The sequence below is a fragment of the Aquarana catesbeiana genome, linkage group LG02 (assembly GCF_042186555.1).
Source record: "Aquarana catesbeiana isolate 2022-GZ linkage group LG02, ASM4218655v1, whole genome shotgun sequence".
In the NCBI taxonomy this organism is placed as follows: Eukaryota; Metazoa; Chordata; class Amphibia; order Anura; family Ranidae; genus Aquarana; species Aquarana catesbeiana.
In genome coordinates this window covers 551,605,795-551,620,228 of record NC_133325.1, presented here as the reverse complement: position 1 = coordinate 551,620,228, position 14,434 = coordinate 551,605,795, and the positions used below count along the sequence as shown (strand labels likewise).

Here is a 14,434-nt window from a genome sequence, read left to right as displayed (position 1 = left end):
AAGGGAAACATTTTATTTATTACTTTTGAGCCTGGAAAATGCTAAAAACACACCAAAAACTCGACTTACATTACTTGACGTTGAAGTTGAATAGGAATTTCACTCACCCGTCAACCATTGAGAATTGAACCTGATGACCCCCACATTGAGCTTGAGACCCTAATGTCTGGCTGTTTGCATTTCTTTATGACCCAACATGTTATAAAGTTTTCCAGCTAGCGAACTGAGATTCATACAATTGTCTCTTCCTTCCCCCACACTGCTTTCTCAGCTGCTACTCACACTGTTCTCTCACAGAATGGCTGAAATAGTTAATAAATATTTGTTTTTTATATTTTGTTTTGTATATTTAGTGCTTTCTAATCATTTGGGAGGGTCTCCTGAGGTTATCTTTAAGCCCCGTACACATGATCGGAAAATCGTATGAAAAATGACTCATTTGAATCGATCGTACGATAATAGGATCGTTAGTACAGAGCTTTCGAGAGCCGATCAGGACAGTTCATCCGATATTATTCTATCGGACATGCACGGAAATTTTTTTCCTACGATTCTCGTTAAGATCCCTTTCACACCGAGGGCGTTTTGCAGGCGCCATAGCTTTAAAAATAGCGCCTGCAAGCCGCCCTCAAACAGCTGCTCCATTGTTTCCAGTATGAAAGCCGGAGGGCTTTCACACCGGAGCGGTGCGCTGGCAGGACGTCAGGAAATGTCCTGCCAGCAGCTTCTTTGGAGCGGTGTGTTTACCGCTCCTCCACCACTGCTCCCCATTAAAATCAATGGGGCAGCGCTGGGATACCGCCGGGAAAACAGCGATATTGCGGTGCGTTGCGGGCGGTTTTAACCCTTTCTTGGCCACTAGAGGGGGGTAAAAGCGCCCCACTAGCGGCCGAAATGCACCGCAAATCAGACAGTAAAACGCCGCTAAAAATAGCGGCGTTTTACCGCCGACACTATAGGCGGCTCGGTGTGAAAGGGGTCTTAATCAGTACAGCTATTGTTCCAAAATGCATTACAACACATGACATCACTTCCGAATTTTTATTCTGTCGTACGGGAATTTTCCTGACTTTAGTAAACTCATCAGATTCGACGTGAGATTAGCATGCAAAAAAAAAAAACCGAACAATCATTCGTCCGATAATCGGATTGTGTGTATGGAGCTTTAGGGCCAGTTCACACCATAGAAATGCAGTCTGGATGCGCTCCAGATGCTTTTTTGCATGCACGTTTTTGATGCGTTGCAGTGTTTTTGATGCAGTCCAGCCCCCCCCCCTTTTTATTCCCTTAACCTTAAATAAGAACATGGGTGTTCCAGTGCGTTCCCGTGAGTTTTTGATGCTTTTTACAGCGTTCCAGTACAGTCCAGTGTAGTAAAAATGCAGCATGCTCTACTTTTTTTTTCCTGGAACTGAAAAGCCCTGGAAATGCAAGCACTGGTGTGAACTATGCCATTGAAAACCCACTTTTTATGTGTTTTTGATGCAGAAAAAAAAACGCACTGGATCGCATGTGGTGTGAACTGGCCCTTAGTAAACGCTTCTGAACGCAAACGCGGCTTGCAAATGCTGCTAAACACACATTTTTTAAACGTGGATTACTAGCTGTGATGTTCCAGCGTTCAGGAGCGGTTGAGAAACGTCCAATATTGTCAAGAAAAGGTAGACAGGACTTCTCTTGACAATGTTGCATTTTAGTGCTGGGACACAATCCTTCCCCCCACACCATAGGTGGGAAGAGCTGCCCATAGCGGCTTGTTGTGTGTGTGAGGCAGAGAACAGGATGAACCATAGCAGTGTGTATGGAGGAAGGAAGGAGCTGTACTGGGGAGGGGTCTAGATAAGCAGCTGGCCTTGGATGGGAGGCAGCGAGGAATGTAAGAGGGGCCTTTCAGCTGTTGACATCCATTGCTAAAGCTCTCGTGTTAAGGTGGGTGTATTTCATAGCCTGTAATTCTTGTGCTGCCAACAAAGGGTAAAGCAAAGCCTCCAGGTTGGTGCTGGAGATCCTGTAGGGACCGGGCACCGTGTACACCGAGCGTACTGCAGAGGCGAGTGTGCGCTGTGCAGACTATGAGAGGATGTGGGGGAGGGACCCCGCCAATACATCACAGGAAGGACGAGCTGTGTACACAGAGGAGCCCTCTCCATAACACTGAGGGAGGAAGGAGGCACACAGCGGAGGACTGGCCTTCTCCTAGGTAGGCACATGGCCTCCTCATTCTACATTTCTAGGGTCAATGTTTATCTCTTTGTGGAATTGCTGGAGCTAGACAAGCGTACTTCCTAGGAGCAGACGGCTCGAACATCCTACAGCTAGCTCCAACTTCCTCCTATCATTAGGTCTGCACACACAACACTTCATTTCACTTTCATCTTATACACATCCTAATGCCAGAGCTTCATTTACTCTCTAGAAACCCCATCTATCCATGTGTAGTATTATTATTGTTATTATTATTATACAGGATTTATATAGCGCCAACAGTTTGCGCAGTTTTATGTATTCATTCAGGTTGGCATGTCTTGTTTAGTATTTCTACCTACCCCCCCTCCCCCCTTTTTTTTTTTTTTTAACCATTCGACCTCCGGAAGGTTTTACCCCCTTCATGACCAGAGCATTTTTTTTTTTTCTGCTTTTTAGCACTGCGCTACTTCAAAGCCTAGTAACACGAAAATGAGCCCAAAAATACAACTTTCCTCAATAATCTGATCGTTCGTACACGGCCGTTCTTGCAGTATTGCCTGAAGGGACAAGCACCCAAAAAATGTTCTCGTGCGATAACAGAACAGACTAGTTTTGTTTAACCACTTCAATACTGAGCACTTTCACCCCCTTCCTGCCCAGACCAGCTTTTCAGCGCTGTCGCACTTTTTTGACATTTTGTGCGGTCATGCAGCGCTGTACTAAGGTTGCCACCTCATCCCTTTAAAACCGAACATATATTAATTACACAGGTTTTGTGGCTGATTAAGGATGAGCTCAGGCGTGTTCGCACACTCCACGTGCAGAGCCCGCCAGGAAGTTGGCACTGAGCCGCGCTAATCACAGGCAGTGAGACATTTCCCGATCTCTGCAGCCGCACATCAGGACAATGTCTCACTGCTTGTGATTAGCGCAGTGCCGACTTTCTGGCGGGCTCTGCACATGGGCTGTGCGAACGCGCCTGAGCTCATCCTTAGTGGTAATTTAACTTGGTGCCTTATCTGCATTAAATTAGCCTCCAAACCTGTGTAATTCATGTGTGTTCGGGTTTAAAGGGATGAGGTGGCAACTCTACACTGAACCCAAACTACATTTTTATCATAGAACTTTCTTTTGCTAAACAAATGAAAAGAGACCAGAAGTTTTTTGGGGGGGAGTTTTTCTTAGTTTTGGTTATTGGATTTTGTAAATGAGTTTTCTGCTTCAGTGTTGGGCACTGATGAAGAGGCACTGAAAGGGCAGCCTTTATGGGCACTGATGGTTGATATTGATAGAAGGCACTGATTGGCATCACTTATGGGGCTGCACTGATTATCAGTACATACCCCCATGTCAGGAGAGCCATTTATCAGCTCTCCTCTGCTCACACCCTGTCAGCATGAATAGAGGAATGCTGATAACTGGCACTTCTTAGTTACGCTGTGAATGGACACTGCTGATCACGTGGTAAAGAGCCTACGTCATAGGCTCTTTAAGGCCCGTACACACGATCGGACTTTTTGACAACAAACATGCAAATTAGCTGTTTTGGAGAAACATCCGACCGTGTGTACGTTCCATCGGACAAACTTTTTCTGTTTCCATTGGACTTTTGTTGGCTGTGCGAACGCACAAACTTACCAGCAACAAAAATCCGATGGAGCAAAGTCCGATCGTGTGTACACAAAACCATCTGACTTTTGTACAAACTACAGTATGCAGCCGCGAGAATGTTCGGTTCTTGGCGACAAGGTACTGTACATCTCGTGCTAGCTGCAATAGGAAAAACACATTTTCCTACTGCAGCGGGCGCGAGGGGATATTCCCCTCTGGAGGAATACCAGGCCCTTCGGTCTGGTATGGATTTTAAGGGGAACCCCCTATGCCGAAAAAACGGTGTGGGGCCCCCCCCCCAAAAATCCATACCAGACCCTTATCTGAGCATGCAGCCTGACCGTAAAGGGGGTGGGGATGAGCGAGCGCCCCCCCCTCCTGAACCATACCAGGCCGCATGCCCTCAACATGGGGGGTGGGTGCTTTGGGGGAGGGGGGCGCCCTGCAGCCCCCCCACCCCAAAGCACCTTGTCCCCATGTTGATGAGGACAAGGGCCTCTTCCCGACAACCCTGGCTGTTGGTTGTCGGGGTCTGCGGGCGAGGGGCTTATCGGAATCTGGGAGCCCCCTTTAATAAGGGGGCCCCCACATCCCGGCCCCCCCACCCTATGTGAATGAGTATGGGGTACATCGTACCCCTACCCATTCACCTAGGGGAAAAAAAGTGTCAATAAAAAAAACACACTACACAGGTTTTTAAAGTAATTTATTAGGCAGCTCCGGGGTCTTGTTCCGACTTCAGGGGTCTTCTTCCGATTTTCGGGGTCTCTCCGGCCTCTTCTCCCGGTGTCCGGTTCTTCTCCGCTCTCTCCGGCCTCTTCTCCCGGTGTCCGGTTCTTCTCCGGCTCCTCCGCTATCTTCTGCCGCTCTTTTGCTAGCGGTGGCCCGGTCTTCTACGTTGTCTTCTTCCCTCTTCTTTTTTTCCGATGTTGACACGACGCTCTCACCCGCTGTAATGCTGTGTGAGAGCTCCGCAATTACTTATATAGGCAGTGACCCCGCCCCCTTATGACGTCACAGTCCCGGGGGATGCTGGGACTGTGACATCATAAGAGGGCGTGGTCATCGGATGACATGACCACACCTCCTTATGACGTCACAGTCCCAGGACTGACGTCATAAGGGGGCGGGGTCACCGTCTATATAAGTCATTGCGGAGCGCTCACACAGCATTACAGCGGGAGAGAGCGTCATGTCAGCATTGGAAGAAGAGAAGAGGGAAGAAGACGACGCAGAAGTCTGGGCCACCGCTAGCAAAAAAATAGCAGAAGATAGCGGAGGAGCTGGGAGAAGAGGTCGAACACCAGGAGAAGAGGCCGGAGAGAGCGGCGAAGTCGGAAGAAGACCCCCGGAGCTGTCTAATAAATTACTATAAAAAACCTGTGTAGTGTGTGTGTGTTTTTTTTTTTTTTTTTTTGACACTTTTTTCCCTAGGTGAATGGGTAGGGGTACAATGTACCCCATACTCATTCACATAGGGTGGGGGGCCGGGATCTGGGGGCTCCCGGATTCCGATAAGCCCCCACCCGCAGACCCAGACAACCAACGGCCAGGGTTGTCGGGAAGAGGCCCTTGTCCTCATCAACATGGGGACAAGGTGCCTTGGGGTGGGGGGGGCCGCAGGGCGCCCCCAAAGCACCCACCCCCCCCATGTTGAGGGCATGCGGCCTGGTACGGTTCAGGAGGGGGGGGGGCGCTCGCTTGTCCCCACCCCCTTTCCTGACCGGCCGGGCTGCGTGCTCGGATAAGGGTCTGGTATGGATTTTGGGGGGACCCCCACGCCGTTTTTTCGGCATAGGGGTTCCCCTTAAAATCCATCCTAGACCTAAGGGCCTGGTATGCCCCTGGAGGGGAACCTATGCCGGTTTTTTATTTAAAATTTGGCGTAGAGTTCCCCCTCAAGATTCATACCAAACACAGTGCCTGGCATTGGCGGGGTCCAAGTCGGATCCCCGCACCAGTGTGAACCCGGCTCGCTAGGTGTCAATCTCGCCGATAAAAGCGGCGAGATTGACACAATATCAGACAACAATATAGAAGTTGACCAAAGGGTGGTGGTAAAGAGCTGAAAAACCACGTGATTTGGTGAAAGTTGGCTGAAAAAGTTCTGCCATGTGTATGTTATGGCCAACGCCCTTTGTACAAAAATCCAAGGGAAAGTTTGTACAAAGTCCTATCGTGTGTATGGGGCTTTACTGTGATCAGAAATGCAGTGTATCAAAGCAGCACACCGCACTACCAATCGCTGCGCGCCCCCCACAGCTCGTTCTGAAGGATGTCATATGACGTCCAGTCAGAACGGGAGAGTCGCCACCCGGCCGTCATTTTGCTGTAGGCCAAGAGGGATGTGGTTGTTCAGTACAGTATTCATCCGTAAAAAATTGAATCACCAAGACCGTGCATGCTTGAAACTGATAGAATACAAAAAAAAACGAACAATAAATCGTCCGATATTCTCATCATGTGTGCCAGGCTTAACTGGCAATTGTGCAGTCATGCAACACTGAACGCAAATTAACGTTATATAATTTTTTTTCCCACTAACATAGAGCTTTCTTCAAGGTTGTATTTGATCATCACTGGGTTTATTTTTTATTATATAAACAAAATAAACACGTTTCTTCATTTGTTAGGCCCCTTTCACACGATCGGACCGTTCAGGTCCGCCTGTCAGTTTTGACGGCGGACCTGAACGGGCGATCCATGTTAGCCTATGGAGCGTCGGATGTCAGCGGAGACATGTCCGCTGACATCCGACCCCGTCCGATCCGCTAAAAGCAGACGTATGGCTCTACGTCCAGATCCGTCGCTATTGGATCGGGTGAGATCTGACGAAAACGGACACGCTGTCCGTTTTCGTCCGATCCCTCCATAGGCGGCAGCTGTGCCTGACAAGCCCCTCCCCGCTCAGTGAGCAGAGAGGGACCTGTCATCCGCCGGCTCAGCGGAGATCAACGGACAGATCTCCCGCTGAGCCGGCGGACAGAGGCGGGCTCCGTAGAAATGGAGCCCGCCTCGTGTGAAAGGGGCCTAAGAGCTGCATGATTAATCATTAAAAAATTCAACCCCCCCTTATCTTAATCCGGCATTTCCACAATTCATTCAAGTAACAAGTGCAGAGCCGTTCTCTGCTCACACACAGCTGTCAAATAAAAAAAAAAAACACCATCAGGCAAAGACTAAGCCCTTCTCTGACACTTATTGCTTACAAGTTAAAAGCTGGATTTTTTTGCTAGAAAATTTAATTAAAATAAATATATATATATATATATATAATTTTTTAGCAGAGACCCTAGAGAATAAAATGGCGATCGTATTTTATGTAATTATGTATTTGCGCAGTAGAATTTTTTTATTAAATAAGAGACACTTTCATGAATTAAAAAACTAAACAGTAAAGTTAGCCCAATTTTTTTTTTTTACAACGTGAAAGATGTTATGCCGAGTAACTAGAGACCTAATATGTCATGCTTTGAAATTGCGCACACTTGTGGAATGGCGACAAACTACAGTACCTAAAAAAAAAAAAAAAAAAAAAAAAAAAAAAAAAAAAAAAAAAAAAAAAAATCTAGGTATCTTTTTAAACGATTACCAGGTTAGCGTTATAGAGGAGGTCTTGCTAGAATTATTACTTTCACTCGGACGATTACAGCGATGCCTCACATGTGATTTTGAATAGGGCCGAAACAATTAATCGATTTACTATTTTCATAATCGATTAATCGCCAGTAACTTAATGGGGTTAAACTAAAATTAGCAATTTATAGTACAAAAAAGCAAATAATCGTTACTGTAAATATTGCTTTCACTGTTGCACAGTAAAAAATGGATCCCTTACAGTAGCGATTTGCTCTTTTTGTACTATAAAGGGCTACATTTTTGTTTTTTTTTAATCCTAATATATGTTACTAAACGTCTTAGGCCTTCTTAACACATATGTGTTAACAAATCTGTTAATGCTGTTCTTCCTATGTACACATTGACATATATAAGTAGGGGTTGTCCCCAGAAGTTCAGGAGGGTTTGGCAGCCTTGGACTGAACCCGGGTGCGGTCTTCATTAAATGTAACCTGGCACATGCCTGTTATCTGTATGTGGTCTCCTACATTATACTGTTTGCCCCCCCTCCCTCCCTCATGGTCAATTTTCCTCCCCCCCCCCCCTTTTTTTTCTCCTCCTAACGCTGATGTTATGCTTGAATAAATACTACTGTAAGTGTTGTAACTGCTCCGTGTATAAGACATGTACAGCTATATTTGTAGCCACTGTATTGTTTTCTTTTTCTGTATTGTGTACCATAATTTTTAAATAAAGACCAACCTTGTTAAAAAAAAAAAAAAAAAAAAATTCAAAGTCAGACCCCTCGAGGCAGTTTAAAACAGAATTGGAATCCATCATTAAATATGGTACAGAGAAGGAAGTACTAAATAAACATGAGGAAAAGTATCTAGTACCCACGGTTAGTAGGATACCAGATATCTACTATCTACTGAAAATACACAAGGACAAAGTTAACGCCTCAGGAAGACCGATCGTAAGTGGGATAGAATCACTAACATCCCGACTGGGGGAATATATTGATATCCATCTCCAACCTCTAGTTAGGAATATGCAGGCTTTCTTGAAAGATACCAAGCACACCCTACAGCTGTTAAGATTGTACGTCAAATGAAAACTTGATAATGGCCACAGGAGATGTGGTTTCACCCTACACCAATATAGACCACCGGGGAGCCATGAGGGCAGTTAAGTGGGCTCTGAAGAATAATAGTGATCTTAGAAGGAACCAACGGAAATTTATTTTAAAATGTCTTGAGTTCTATTTGGAGCATAATTTCTTCTGGTATGAAAATACTTTTTATTTGCAGATTAAGGGTGTCGCTATGGGCGCTAAGTTCGCCCAGAGTGTTGCGGACCTATACATGGCAAAATGGGAAGCCGAGGGGGTCCTATATAATAAGGACCCAAGGATTATGCTTTACAGGCATTTTATTGATGACTTATTGATTATATGGAACGGTGATATGGAATCCTTAGAAAACCAACTCCAGTCCATGAACGACAAATGATCAGAATATTTACCCAATGTGGAATGTGAGTAATGATATGATACACTTTTTGGACTTGGAGATCTACAATACACCAAGGGGCATAGAAACCAAGTCCTATTTCAAAGCGACGGACCGCAACTCCTATATTCCCACAACAAGCTGCCACCATAGACCATGGATAAACAATGTCCCCAGGGGTCCGTATATGAGAATGAGAAAAAACTGCACACAGGATGCTGATTTGAACTTCAATCTGAAACGCTAAGTAAAACGTTTAGAGACAAAGGGTACCATGATACTTTCCTGGAAACAGAGAGAAATAAGATTAGGAACATAGATAGGTAGGATCTATTAAGAATCAATATTACAAATAATGATGTGGATACTGATAAGAGTACATGTATTGTTCTAGACCAGTGGTTCTCAACCTGGGGGTCAAATGACAATTACCCAGGGGTCACCAAATCCTGGGCTGTTCTTGAAGTCCGCACCACCCCTCAGCCTTTTCGCGGCCGCCCAGCAGGGCTGTCCCTGGAGCCTGTGGAAGCCCAGCTGGGCTGTTCCTGGAGCCCTCGGCTGCCCACTCAGCCTCTTCCCAGCCGCTCATTCAGTTCACTGCATGGGTGGGGGGCAGAGACTAGAGGTCGGCTGACTGGTGAGGAATGTGAAGTGGGAGGAGCTGGAGGTTTTTTCATAAATTAATATAGGATGAGTTTCATTCCCAGTGAAACCGATTATAATAACGTCTCGGTGCTATGCCTGAACGGCACAACAATTGTATAATTATTTTTATTAGTTTGGTTTATTGGTATATTCTCTTTCTAGATTGTTTGTTTGTTTTGTTTATTTAAATTAATACATATCTCTGTGTTTTTTAATTTTGATTTGCACTAAGGGTGTTATGTTAATCCTCCAATTGCCGTCCTTCTTATCTATATTATCTCTACCTAATTTGCAGCAAGCTTTTTGGACCTATTTGGTTACCGTAGGGCTTAGGCATAATGGAGTAGATGGGAATTAGTAAGGGATGCCATATTGCCAGCAATGATATCCAGGCTGGAATTTCCCTATTGTATACATGCATTTAATTCTATTAACTATCACTAGAGTGTCCGCGGTCTACACCAAAATGGCTGCCGGCGCTATATATGAGTGGCTAATCTGCCGTCCAATCAAATTCCCCCTGAAGAAGATACGTCATCCCGGTATCGACACGCGTTGGGGAGGGGACAGGACGGCACGAGAAGCAGCTTGCATGCTTAGGAGGAGGCTCATATCACCCTCATACCTGTTCGGTATTTACACTATCGTTTATCGCTGTTTATAGAGCGGTGCACTAGAAGCACCTGAAAAATGTGAGTACCCTTATAAAGGGTTTGTTTACTTTGTTCAAATAAATTGTTTTAAACTTTATTACACTATCAAGTGTTTTATTTTTTGCATAACACGGAGGTATATGCTGAGGAGTCCAGGATGCAGTTTTTCCCTTCTGAACCCAGAGGAGGTTCAAATGCGTGTTTAGACTGAGCTTAAGTGCAAGGTTGCACGCTCCAAGGTGAGCATTTACTACCTAGGGGATCACTGAAGGGAAGACACCTTGGAACGTGTGATCAGTGTGATCACCTTCCAAGTGGTTTTGGATTGTATGGACTATTCAGCGCAGTCATTGAGTGACAAGCAGGATACCTTTTCTGCACATGAGCACTTTGATTATTGATCTATTCACTAGCTTTTTTATGGTCTTTTTTTATGAATTTTATGGTTTTTTGCACATGAGCACTTTATATTTTATTTTATTGTGCATCTGTATTTTTCACTCCCTTGAATTTTTACCTATCACATATTGATCACCAGTTTGTGTTTATGCTATCTATCTATGTATTTCGGTATTCATATTTAATGTGTGTGTATCGCATATTATTTAGCACATCATAATTATTATTTAATTTTAATTAATAATTTTTAATTTAAAGCTGTCACATTACACATTGATCTATTATTTATTCAGATTTGATAGATGTATTTGAGATTTGCATTGATGAGGTGTTCATCACACTTATAGCGCAGCGTATAATTTTATTCATTTATACTTGCACGAATTGTGAGACGTGTTCAATGCTAGCAGCTTCCTATTTATTTTTTTACTGGGCATCTGGTCAGTGGTGGTTCGCAGGACCCCTTTTTTGTTTTTAACATCATCCGCCTACATGGCAACCTTCTCTTCTTTCATCACCCTCCTGAATCCCTGTACTTTCGATGAGGCTCTCAGAGCAATAGCCAGCGGCTCTATTACAGTTACATAGTAGGTGAGGTTGAAAAAAGACACAAGTCCATCAAGTCCAACCTATGTGTGTAATTTATATGTCAGTATTACATTGCATATCCCTGTATGCTGCGGTCGTTCAGGTGCTTATCTAATAGTTTCTTGAAATTATCAATGCCCCCTGCTGAGACCACCACCTGTGGAAGGGAATTCCACATCCTTGCCGCTATTACAGTAAAGAACCCTCTACGTAGTTTAAGGTTAAACCTCTTTTCTTCTAATTTTAATGAGTGGCCACGAGTCTTGTTAAACTCCCTTTTGCGAAAAAGTTTTATCCCTATTGTGGGGTCACCAGTATGGTATTTATATATTGAAATCATATCCCCTCTCAAGCGTCTTTCTTCAGAGAATAAGTTTCAGTGCTCGCAACCTTTCCTCATAACTAATATCCTCCAGACCCTGTATTATCTTTGTTGCCCTTCTTTGTACTCGCTTCATTTCCAGTACATCCTTCCTGAGGACTGGTGCCCAGAACTGGACAGCATACTCTAGGTGCGGCCGGACCAGAGTCTTGTAGAGCGGGAGAATTATCGTTTTATCTCTGGAATTAATCCCCTTTTCCCCATTCATCTTTCAGGACAGCACCATAGACACACTGGCTCCTCCCCTCTTAGGAAACACCGCCTTTCAATTCAATATTTAAATCTCGCTGTCCCACCGGCCCCTCGGTTAAGGTGTTTCCTCCGGTGGGGAGACACTGTTTGGGAGCCGTGGCTAAACAGTCGGAGAGACTGAAAGCAAAAATCTTTCTGAGGAGGGGGAGTCGGATCTCTCTATCTCTCTCATTCACTCAATTACAGTCAGGTAAAGGCTGGGGAGCCGCTATTACCTGTTTTAAAACTGTAGTATTGCGCACCTCAGCTTCTCTTGGTGAAGGAAGACAGCTGAGGAGGTCCGTGTTCTTCCGCCCAGGGGGGCGCTGTGGGAAGTGCACCAATTCTGTCCTGCCTGTTAGGCAGCCAGCATTGAAGCTCTATGGCCAGGCCGGATGACGGGCGACGTCAATTCCGGCGAGGGCGGGCACTTCCAATGATCCCGCGTCTTCCAGTTCCGGATGCAGGACAGAAAACGGACCAAGCGTTCGGCTGGTGCTGCCCTTCGTTTGTTGCTGTAGAGTCAGCTGTCGGGGGCACAATCGATCACTATCCTCAGCGGACATGTCGGAGGCAGAGGTCTTTCAAACTGCTCCAGGAGACAACAGCACTGGCCATGCTAAGGTAAGTGGAACCCTATGTGGTGTTCCCTTACCTAAATCCCAATTCATGGGTGTTCTCCCCTCATTGGGGGGGGGGTGTGTCTGGGACCCTGGTGGTGGTTGGTCCTGGGGGGGCACTCCTGGTGGTCCCCTGTAAAGCACTGGTGGGGTTGGGCCTTTATGGCGGCTCTCTCTCTCTCTTTCATTTTCAGAAAGCCACAGAGAAAAGCAAATCGCCTCATGGTTCCAAGAAAGAATGTCACTCTTGTAGAGTCAGCATGGGGGAATCCTGGACCAAAGCACTCTGCAAGGAGTGCATTGAGGGATTAGTCAGGGAGCAGGTAGCAGAACAGAGTACGGATTTGGCTGCATCCGTTAAGGAGCTTTCTAGCACCTTTCAGTCCTTTAAAGCACTCTTTTTCTAGCTTCCAGTTGCCGCTAGCCCAGAGCAATCCTTCACCAGTGCAGCAGAGTGTAGCACCTAGCCCAGTGGATACTCCCTCTGGTAGTGGAGAGAGACCAGGGGGCTCCAGAGAGGAAATTGAGGAGGAGCCAGACAGCGCCGCTTCAGATTCCCAAGGGGAGTCGGATGTAGAAGAGGTGGATGCGGAATTCACAAAAACCTCTCGCTACAAACTCTCTTGACGAAGTGGAGGATCTCTTGGGAGCTATCCACATCACTTTGGGGATACAGGAGGAAAAGAAGGCGTTATCGCGCCATGACCAGATGGTCTAGGGGAACAAAAAAGGAAGGATTTCCCAGTCCATGATGTCTTGGTCGAAGCCATAAAGAAAGAATGGAAAGATCCGGAGAGGAAACCTTTCTTTTCAAAGGCTTTGAAGCGAAGCTTTCCCTTTGCAGAGGAGGAGACTCTAATCTGGAATAAAAGCTCCTAGACTAGATGCTGCCTTTTCTCAGGTTTCCAGGCACACGGATCTAGCTTTCGAGGATATGGGGGTTCTTTCAGACCCCATGGACAGAAGAATGGACTCTCTTTTGAAGAAGTCCTGGGATTCGTCGCAGGGAAACCTTAAGCCTGCCATGGCGGTTACAGTAGTAGCCCGCCACTTTGGAATATTGGCTTACTCAAATTAAAGCGCATATTGAGGCAGGGACGCCAAAAGATACTATTTTGTCTTCCTTCCCAAAGCTACTTAAGGGGTATATTGAGGACGCGTCAGTGGAATCAGTGCGCATTTCCGCAAGGTCTTCTGTCCTCACCAATTCAGCCCGAAGGGCCTTATGGCTTAAGGCGTGGCAAGGAGACAGCGCGTCTAAAGTTAAACTCTGTGGAATTCCACTCACAGGGGATCTTTTGTTTGGACCAGGGTTAGAGGCCGTTTTGGATTGGACAGCCGATAAGAAAAAGGCTTTTCCCGTTAAAAAGAAATTTGGGGAGCAGGCTAAAAGAAAGTCACGCCCTCAGAGAAAGTTTGAAGCCCCAAAAGCAGAACGGCAGAAAAAGGCTTGGAGGCAGAAGGGCAAAGGGCGTGGAGGAGCGGTTTTTCGCCCTCCTGAACAGCCCAAGAAAACCCAATGATGGGGTAACCACAGTGGGAGGAAGATTGGGGGCCTTCCTTCCACAGTGGAAGATGATCACCTCCAACCAGTTTGTGTTAGGGATCATAAGAAGAGGTTATCAGCTGGAGTTCTCAGAACCTCCTCAGCACAGACTCCTTGTCACCGAGCTGCCAAAATGTGCAGAAAAATCATCAGCTCTTCTATCCTCCCTACAGGAGTTAGAGGAACAAGAGGTGGTGGTAAGGGTTACTGTAGAGGAGACAGGCAAAGGCTTTTATTCCCACATCTTTGTGGTCCGCAAGCCTTCGGGAAAGTTCAGGCTTATCATGAACCACCTGAAGCCTCTGACTGTCTCAATAACCTACAGGAAATTCCGGATGGATTCTATCTATTTGGTGAAGGCGCATCTTCCTCCAAATTGCTTCCTGGCGTCCATAGACTTGAAAGACGCTTATCTGCACATTCCAATCTCAGAAAGTTATCAGAGGTTTCTCAGACTAGCGGTAAAAACCAGGGAAGGAACGTTTCATTTGCAGTTCAAAGCA

The 14,434-nt window shown here is 45.9% G+C and overlaps 1 protein-coding gene across 4 annotated transcripts in view; it reads left to right on the top strand.

Annotated features, from left to right (window-relative positions):
* The first annotated feature begins 1,780 nt into the window (after nucleotides 1-1,780).
* The window catches only part of LOC141128571 (uncharacterized), a 154,881-nt gene continuing 142,227 nt past the window's right edge, over nucleotides 1,781-14,434 (top strand). For 2 of the 4 annotated variants that reach the window (XM_073615932.1, XM_073615930.1), the window contains exon 1: nucleotides 2,050-2,200. The gene's annotated coding sequence lies outside the window, so the exon portion shown is untranslated. Of the gene's footprint in view, nucleotides 1,930-2,049; nucleotides 2,201-14,434 lie in introns of those variants that run through there. The other 2 variants (XM_073615931.1, XM_073615933.1) reach the window with 2 other exon arrangements.